Source organism: Zootoca vivipara, chromosome 8, assembly GCF_965207765.1.
Source record: "Zootoca vivipara chromosome 8, rZooViv2.hap1.1, whole genome shotgun sequence".
NCBI classification, from domain to species: domain Eukaryota; kingdom Metazoa; phylum Chordata; class Lepidosauria; order Squamata; family Lacertidae; genus Zootoca; species Zootoca vivipara.
This window is the reverse complement of record NC_142591.1, coordinates 59,541,559-59,550,315: the sequence shown is the minus strand read 5'-3', so window position 1 is coordinate 59,550,315 and position 8,757 is coordinate 59,541,559. Positions and strand designations below refer to the sequence as shown.

Sequence of the window (8,757 nt, the reverse complement as noted above, 5' to 3'; positions counted from 1 at the left end):
TTAAAACGCTTCTGAATTCTTACGATGATTGATTTTCTTCCTTTCCTCCTTTTTGCGTGACTTCATGGGAAATGCCACAGCTGTGTTACACACTCCGAGCAAGCCTTTCTGTGTGCACTTGATTAATGGGCACAGGGCCTTAGCTCCATGGCAGAGCATCAGCTTTGAATGCAGGTTTGATCCACGGCATCCCCAGGTAGGGCTGTAAGAGACTCCTGTCCGAAATCCCAGCAAAGCCCCTCCCAATCAGTGTAGTAAACACAAGCAAGATAGGACAATGATAAAGCCAGCTTCCTGTGTTCACAGACAGTAAGGAGAGTGATCCCAGTTGAAGACCCAAGTTTCAGAGTATGTTCCTGTCCAGTGTGTGTACATCTATACAGAAGAGGAAAACAGTTTTGTCAGTTTGAAGCAGATACCAGCTTTGCACATTGCTGACTGGCTGTCTCCCCCTCTCCCAGCCACCCAACGTAATATTTCTGTGATCATCATCAGCGGTTTCTCGATATGAAGGGAGCTGTGGCAGGTGGCAATGCAAGAACAGTCTTTTTCATTGGTGGCTCCCTGTTTGCGGGATGCTCTCTCCAGGGAAACATTGCCAGCTTTTAGGTGCCAAGCTAAAACATTTTTTGTTTACCCCAGCTTTGAGGCATTAACTTGGATCCTGCTATGTTTTGACTTAACGCCCGTGGGGGTGGGGGATAGGATTTGTGCTTTTTATAGTGATTGTTGGATGAGAATATTCAGGAACTTGGTTTTATTGTATTTTTATGTGTCTTTGGTTTGTAATTGATTATCAAGTTGTTTTGTATTTCATGGGCTTCTGAGTGGCTTTGAGACATCTTGTGGAAAGCAGTGAATAAATGTAGTTGTGGTTGGAGTAGAAATTAAAACAAAAACAAAAACCCAATGTTTCATAGCGCTTTTGCATGTTCAAAGCATTTCAGCTGAATTACCAAATTGTAATCCTTACAGCAGCCCTGTAAAGTAAGTATCATTACACTTGATTCTACTTGCTAAGACCCAGGTGGCGCTGTGGTTAAACCACAGAGCCTAGGGCTTGCTGACCAGAAGGTCGGCGGTTCGAATCCCTGTGACGGGGTGAGCTCCCGTTGCTTGGTCCCAGCTCCTGCCAACCTAGCAGTTCGAAAGCACGTCAAAATGCAAGTAGATAAATAGGAACCGCTACAGTGGGAAGGTAAACGGCATTTCCATGTGCTGCTCTGGTTTGCCAGAAGCGGCTTTGTCATGCTGGCCACATGACCTGGAAGCTATACGCCGGCTCCCTCGGCCAATAATGCGAGATGAGTGCGCAACCCCAGAGTTGGTCACGACTGGACCTAATGGTCAGGGGTCCCTTTACCTTTACCTTTTAATCCTTACAACAGCCCTGTAAAGTAAGTATCATTACACTTGATTCTACTTGCTAAATTTAGAAAGGATGTGGCAACCACTGTCTATCCCTGGGGCATAGCTGCCAAGTTTTCCCTTTTCTCGTGAGGAAGCCTATTCAGCATAAGGGAATTTCCCTTTAAAAAAGGGAGAACTTGGCAGCTATGACCAGGGGTCAGCAACCTTTTCCAGCAGGGGCTGGTCCACTGTCCCTCAGACCTTGCGGGGGTGGGTGGTGGACTATATATATTTTGGGGGGGGGGGATGAATGAATTCCTATGCCCTACAAATAACCCAGAGATGCATTTTAAATAAAAGGACACATTCTACTCATGTAAAAACATGCTGATTCCCGGACCGTCTGTGGGCCGGATTGAGAAGGTGATTGGGCGGGATCCAGCTCCCAGGCCTTAGTTTACCTACCCGTGGTCTATACTAAGCCACAAATGAATCGGCACTAATGCAATGGTGGGTATTCACAGGGGAAATTCCAAGTATGACCAGATTCCTTACAATCTCATTCAGTGGTTAGACCCCACCCCCAAATTGTGTTTCTCTAAGGAAATGACCTCACACAAACAAAAGCGTTGCACCACAAAAACTGTTAAATTGGTTTCTTAAAATTGCAAAATGGTAAACGTGCTTAAATGGTATTGATTTTCTATGGCTTCAGTAAGACTTTTGAAATACTGTGTCGTCACCTTCAATAAATCAGAAAGCAGGGAGCCCTGTGCTATCAACATCTTTCCAAGGCTTTTAGTAACTAGAAAACAAATTATGAAAGTCTTTTGAAATATGCTACTGATCTATATATGTGTTATATATCAGGGTGGTTTGTTTTATTATTGCAGCCTGCAGTATTGGAGTCATGGCACATTTTCCTCATAAGCATTAGCTAAAACCATTAAGGCCTTCATTTATTTAATGCAACTGAAAATTCTTCTGCTGTATTTCAAGGGGAATTTATTCAACCAATTAATGCACCATTTAGGTTTCCTGCAGTTTCTTATAATGCTCCACAATGCAGCAATTCTACATTTCCCCCCTCCAGTTATATCAGCATAAGAACTAGAGGAGACGGGGTGTTTATTTTATTAATTTCATTTGTGAATCGCTTCCCGTAAAAGCGATATAGCAATAAAAACATATATATAAAACAATTTCAAATCCAATACGGATACGGAGAAAAACCTTCACTTCAAAGTTTGTACATAAGCAAGTGGATCCTTTGTGCCAGCTTCTCTGACATTCCTAGGAACTCCTGGTTCCTCTCCTATCGCTTGAGGTTCTGGTGGCACCATAGGTGCAAGTATGGTATGCTTTAGAAATGCAAGAGATTTTTACTGGTTTGTAATGCCACCTATGGGGGGACCCAGGTGGCGCTGTGGTTAAACCACTGAGCCTAGGGCTTGCTGATCAGAAGGTTGGCGGTTCGAATCCCTGTGATGGGGTGAGCTCCCGTTGTTCGGTCCCAGCTCCTGCCAACCTAGCAGTTCGAAAGCATGTCAAAATGCATATTTCTATGCATTACATTGTGGCATATTTTGTGATGTTAAATCTTTGCTGGGGTTTTCTCACCAAAGAGTTCTTGCCTAAACTTGAATCTTGGCACCCAGGAATTCTCCTTTTCTACCTATCTTCTCCTGCACCAACATACAAAACATTTACCAGATGGAAATGGATATTGCCCCCACAGAATAAATGCAAGCCTCTGTTTTGTCCATTATGAAATACCATGTCTGAGGTTGATCACTTTTGCTTTTGCACATTTCTTTTTTAAGGTGCACACAGAAACAGGTATAGAAATACCTGTGTGCATGTCCAGAACAGAAAAAAGTACAGTAGTAGAGAGCAAGGAAGGGGTTGATGTGGGGAGGGACAAAATTCACCACCAAGATGCGTTCAATCAAGTTCTGTGGACAGCAAGCAGCAGAATAGCAATTAATATCCATGACTGAAAGAGGAGAAATGTGTGGGTGTGAAAACACAGGAAAAAATATACCTTCCTTGTGATATAAAGCGCCCATTGGGAAGCACCCTGCTCTGAATTGTCTTTTGCAACCTGAACATAAAATACACAGGAAGAAAACATACAAATCACTTCAGACAGGTAGGATTTTCCTAACTGCAAACAATTATGCATCCACAGTTGTAAGCCTCTCTGAATGAGTATTACATTTCTGAAGAATACCGTACCTAACAGTGTGCCTCCTAGGTTCCTCTTAAGCATCAGAATAAATAATAGTGGCTCAGTCTGTCGGGACCTTGGGCAGATCAACTGCAAATCAATGGGATGTTCTTCCAAGCAACTGTGTTTTAGGACCAGGCTTTTGGGTCATATTTCACAGAGTATCCTGCCAGCATGGCAAACTCATTTATTTCAATAACTGCTTTACAAAACTTTGGAGATTTGTCTCCAAAGCAAAGCGTTTATTCCTTTCTTCATAGAACAGGTTTAAGCTTCTGCAGATGAATAAATCAGATCTGAGGAGGGAGAATAAACAAAATGCACCAAACCATGCAGAGCAGGAGAGTGCAGTTTTTAGCTCAGTAAAACTTTGATGCTTATGGAACTTGGCAGATGCTATTAGGAAGAATCAAACCCAGAGGGGTGATGTAACAAAGACCAACTGTGTGCCTGATCAGTCACTCCCTTCCATCTTGTAAGTCACACAGTGTGCTGCAATCAAGGGGGGCAAGGGGGCATTGCCAGGTCAAAGGTCAAGTCCCCTTTGCCAATGATATTCAGATACAAATGGAGTATACAAATGGATTCGCTTCGATTTATCCATTCCTGTTGTTTGGTTATGGTAGGTCAAATTCAGGTGTTTCTCATTATCTTAATAAGTTATTTCTGCCGGCTCTCCTCCTGGACCTTTCGGGGCTCAGTCAATATCCATAAATTTGACAACTGACAGGAGACCTCGTCTTAATAGAAGTCCCTGCAAATGGGTATACTGTAGCCTCCCTTCTGATACTTGATTTGTGCCCACTGTATGTCTAGCTTTTAATAGAACTGTAGCCTGGATGAAATACTGGGCGGCTTAAGAGCTTGTCTAATCAAGTTCAGTGTAAGCCAAAATGTCTCTGAATGTTATCCCTATTTTGCTTTCTTTCCACACTTCTTTCTACGACTGCACGACTTCCATCATTTTATAACACCTTCATTCCCTAGATTATGACTGTGTGCACACCAAACATTTTAAGGACCTCTCTCCCCTGGCCAACAAAAAGAATCCTGGGAACTGCAGTTTATTAAGGGTGCTGGGAATTGTAGCTCTGTGAGGGGTAAACAGGTCCCAGGATATTTTCATTGTAAATGTTGTGGTTTTTCTTCCCCTTTTTTGAATACTTGTGTGTTTTAAACCCCTCCAGTAAAGCAAATATCCCAGGCACAATGATACAGCAAGTAATCACACCGATAAATACAATTGCAACATAGTAATTATGTTGGACCACAACAAGCCTTTCTAAAGAAAATGTTTTCACATCATTGACACTCCACGGAAACATATAAACATCTCTGAGATGTGCTAAAATATGAACAAGATTATGACTGGGATTTAAAGAGCTACAGTATGTTAGCTGCACCCAATGTGTTCCATTGTCCTGGTAGTTTCTATTTTACTCCCCACCACCTTTTGTACATGTTTCTCTATGACCCATCAAAAAACTGTTTTTCAAAACTCGCTTACCGGTAATTTGAAAGTTCTTTGCCATGTGGCACAGAGATCTGCTGTTTTGAGAAATTTGGGCACACAGAGCTGGCTGGTTGCATTGTTCTTTGGAGCACAGCCTATAATTACTACTGTATTGTCTGCTGTTGGAGTGTGCAGTTAAATAAACGTAAAGACATCCAAATCTTCTGTAAGTATTAGCATTTAATAATAAGCCCAGATGCAGAAAAAGTAAGCATACGCTGTATGAGCAGGACTTCCAGACATAAACAAAGCAGCTAATTGCATACTTTCACCTGTGCTAGCAAGCGTTGTGTACACTTCTCTTAAAAGAGCTGTACACTCAAAGTATAGACAGGAGGTGAACTGTGATTCATTTTATATTTAAAGGCAATACACATTTTCTGAAACAAAAACCCTGTTATCATTTGAAATGTGGTCTTCTCTGAAGTTCTCCAGTCAAGTAATGTGTACAAAAGCACAGGGGTTAGGGCAAAGTGTGCATAAAATGCATACATTATTGAAAAGAACATCAAAATTGCATCATATTAGGGGAAATTGCATACCAAAATGTGTATATTAAAAATATTCACTGGTGAACTTTCCTGAAGATTTTAAAAACCGACTTGGAAATGTGGAGAACTGAACTTACATTTGGAAAAAAGAGAAACCGAAAGAAACTTGAAGAGCATCACTGTTTAATAAGGTATCTGAAGAAGTGTGCATGCACACGGAAGCTCATACCAATGACAAACTTAGTTGGTCTCTAAGGTGCTGCTGGAAGGAATTTTTCTTATTTTGTTTCGACTACGGCAGACCAACACGGCTACCTACCTGTAACTGTTTAATAAGCAGGTAGGTAGCCGTGTTGGTCTGACGTAGTCAAAACAAAATAAGAAAAATTCCTTCCAGCAGCACCTTAAAGACCAACTAAGTTTTTAATAATGTTTAATAAGCATTCATCCTGCTTTCTTGGGGGGGGGGCGGGCGGTTGATGACTGTTATGTCAAGCAAGTGCTAGCCTACACTTCCCAATGCTTTTCCCCTGTCACTTTCCTTATTGCAAAAGCCTGATCTTTGTGGGAGGTGGGTTTGTTGTGCAAGAGCTCCAAATCAGCTTTGATTGCACAAACTGAATATGCTGGGATGTGATTGAATTCTGCCTGAAAATAGTGACAGACTGGAAGCACCCTAGGCAACTGTTTTGGGTCTCAGCTATACCGCTGCAAATAAAATGTTTTAAGTGTGTTGTAAAGTGCAGTATACATTTGTGACACTATATGGCAGTGGTGAGCAATGGCAAATTCAATATATTTTTCAAAACCTTTTTTTAAAAGCATTTTTTATATGTGTGTAGGTTTCACCTTGGTTTATGCTTGCTCGAACACAGTAGCTGGTGGCTGCTCCAGATGCACATTCTTTCTTCGGTTGTGTTTGTTTTAGGAAATGAAAGAGAGAGAGAGAGAAGTATGTATTACTGGGAGCAATGTACAAAATGAGAAGTTGCCTTAATTACTGTAAAGTGCAGCCATTGCATCACGAAGAAGAAATCAGTAACAAAAACCACCCAAAAATACTATAAAGTTGAACTCTCCACAAGAAAAAGAAAAATGAAGTGTGAACTGCTTACCTCATTATTTTTGCTGTAATGAAGTTCCACCCAGAAGCTTACAGCCACTCAATGAAGTCTGGGAATCAGGAACAAACTCAGAATGACACAATATCTTATCATATGATTTTTCGGGTGATCATTCAGCTAATAGGCCCATTTAAGGAACTGCAGCTTGGCATAATGAGAGGGGAGGGACGGTTCGGGGTTTGGGCATTCTCCTTTTTTAGCACACGTTTTAAAAGCTAGGTTATTGCTCTTTGGTTCCCGGGTTCCCGTGGACTGGGTGGTGGTGGCTCCTCCTCCTCTGACACTTCCAAGGGTTCTTCAGCAGGTTTTTCTCCAAAGGGGACTCTCAGCCCTGGTTTCAAGGGACCTGCCTGCACCTCAAGTTTCTCGACCAGTGGAGTATCCAGTTCATGCTCTGTGAATGTGTCTGGTACCACCTCAAGGCTAGGCATGACACTTCTTCAGGGTTGCACTTTTCCTTCTATGGATAATATTGAAAATGTGGGCTGCCACATTAGGCAATTATCATTGTTAAAGCTAAGCCCAAATTTTACCCACTTGAAACCACCTGACTTTTTGGCAAAGATTTAGGACATAAATATCCAAATGGAAGACTGGGAAAAATTATGGAAAGTGAATTTAAAATTTACTGATTGTATATTGTTAAAGGAGAATTACCGGTGTATGAAAATGATGTATAGATGGCACATTACACCTGTAAAAATAGCAAAGATGTATAGAACATCTTCATTAAGGTAGAGTTATTGTAGTCTCCCCCCCACCCCATGCTAGCTCCATGATGGCGTACCTGACTGGCCTGAAAATTGAGCCCCACAGGGCTTTGGATCTAGTGGAGCCCATGTTTCCTGCCCCCCCCCCTGCCCCAAAGCAGTCCATTTCAGGACTTTCTCCTGGCTACTAGCAGTGGCTACCAGCTGACAGTGGCTTCCTACCTGCCAGGATGAATCTCAGGGGAGTCTTCTCTGCTGGTAGAGGTCAATGGAAAAGTAAATGATCATTCACCATCCTAAACCCCATCTCCACCACCAACAGTAAAGTGATTAGGGCTGTGCTTAAGTACAATTAAAATCAACCAAATTTATCCTGTGCATGCTTACTTTGAATGAAATGGAATTTGTTTGTCATCTCATCTCCTTTGCTCCATTGTTTCTAGTAGAAAAAGGGTTCTGGCTACCTTTTGTTTACTACCTACGAATTTTTGATTTAATCTATGGAAAGTGAGTCACAAGACTAACTGGTATTGAAACCATTGTATGTAGACGATTCTCCATCTCCATTATTGCCCCTGATAATAAGCACACTTGAACAAAAATTGCTGCTGGAAAGCCGTGAGTCTGTTCTGTGATCCTTTCCTGATACCATCTGTTTCTGAGCTGCATGTACTTAATTACATCACAACCTGTAATTAAATCAAACTCTCATGCGATCTGCATAGATGGCCAGTGCAGATCTTCCTTCTTTCATCTGGTGCTTGAGCAAGATGGCATAAGTGTCTTGTGCAGCTGTGGTTGAAAGGGAGCTGTGTCTAAACCAGGCAGGCTGTCATTCTGTATTTATCCATCTTTGCCCAAAGAGGTAGGTTTCGGGACATGAAAAAATTTCCAAGTAGATTAAAAGCAAGAAGCCATCGACAGAAACTGGGAGAGGAAACCCCCAAGAGGCTGTTAAATAAACCCAGTGCATATTTCAGAGCAGAATTATTTGGGTCAAGATTTACGCAATTCAATGATATCTCCCCAAAAGGAGAAACTGCTACTGCAGAGAGCCTTCCAATGGCTAAATTAGAGGCCTGGAGGGAATATGGACAGTGGCAAATGGAGAAATCCCAGTTGCTGTCTGGATAATAACAAATCCCTAGCTGGCAGATGTTGGAGCTTGCTGAACAGTAATGAAGGGAAGAGTGATTATTACATTCCTCCTTTGTACTGTTCTTTCGGACAATTATCAAGAGTAGATTTCTTGGAATAAAGCAAGTTAATGCTATGTTCAGTTTAATACTGTACTCCAAGGTCAAATCTTAATCTCAGCTATGTTGCTGAGTGTCTAGAA

The 8,757-nt window shown here is 41.8% G+C and overlaps 1 long non-coding RNA gene across 1 annotated transcript; it reads right to left on the bottom strand.

The window, feature by feature from the left end:
- Positions 1-275: 275 nt before the first annotated feature.
- Positions 276-7,812, bottom strand: LOC148684868 (uncharacterized). The gene is made up of 4 exons (XR_015951534.1): positions 7,641-7,812; positions 6,700-7,168; positions 6,434-6,491; positions 276-375 (listed from the first exon to the last, which is right to left on the bottom strand). It is a non-coding gene; the product is annotated as an uncharacterized LOC148684868 (long non-coding RNA).
- Between the last annotated feature and the right edge of the window lie 945 nt (positions 7,813-8,757).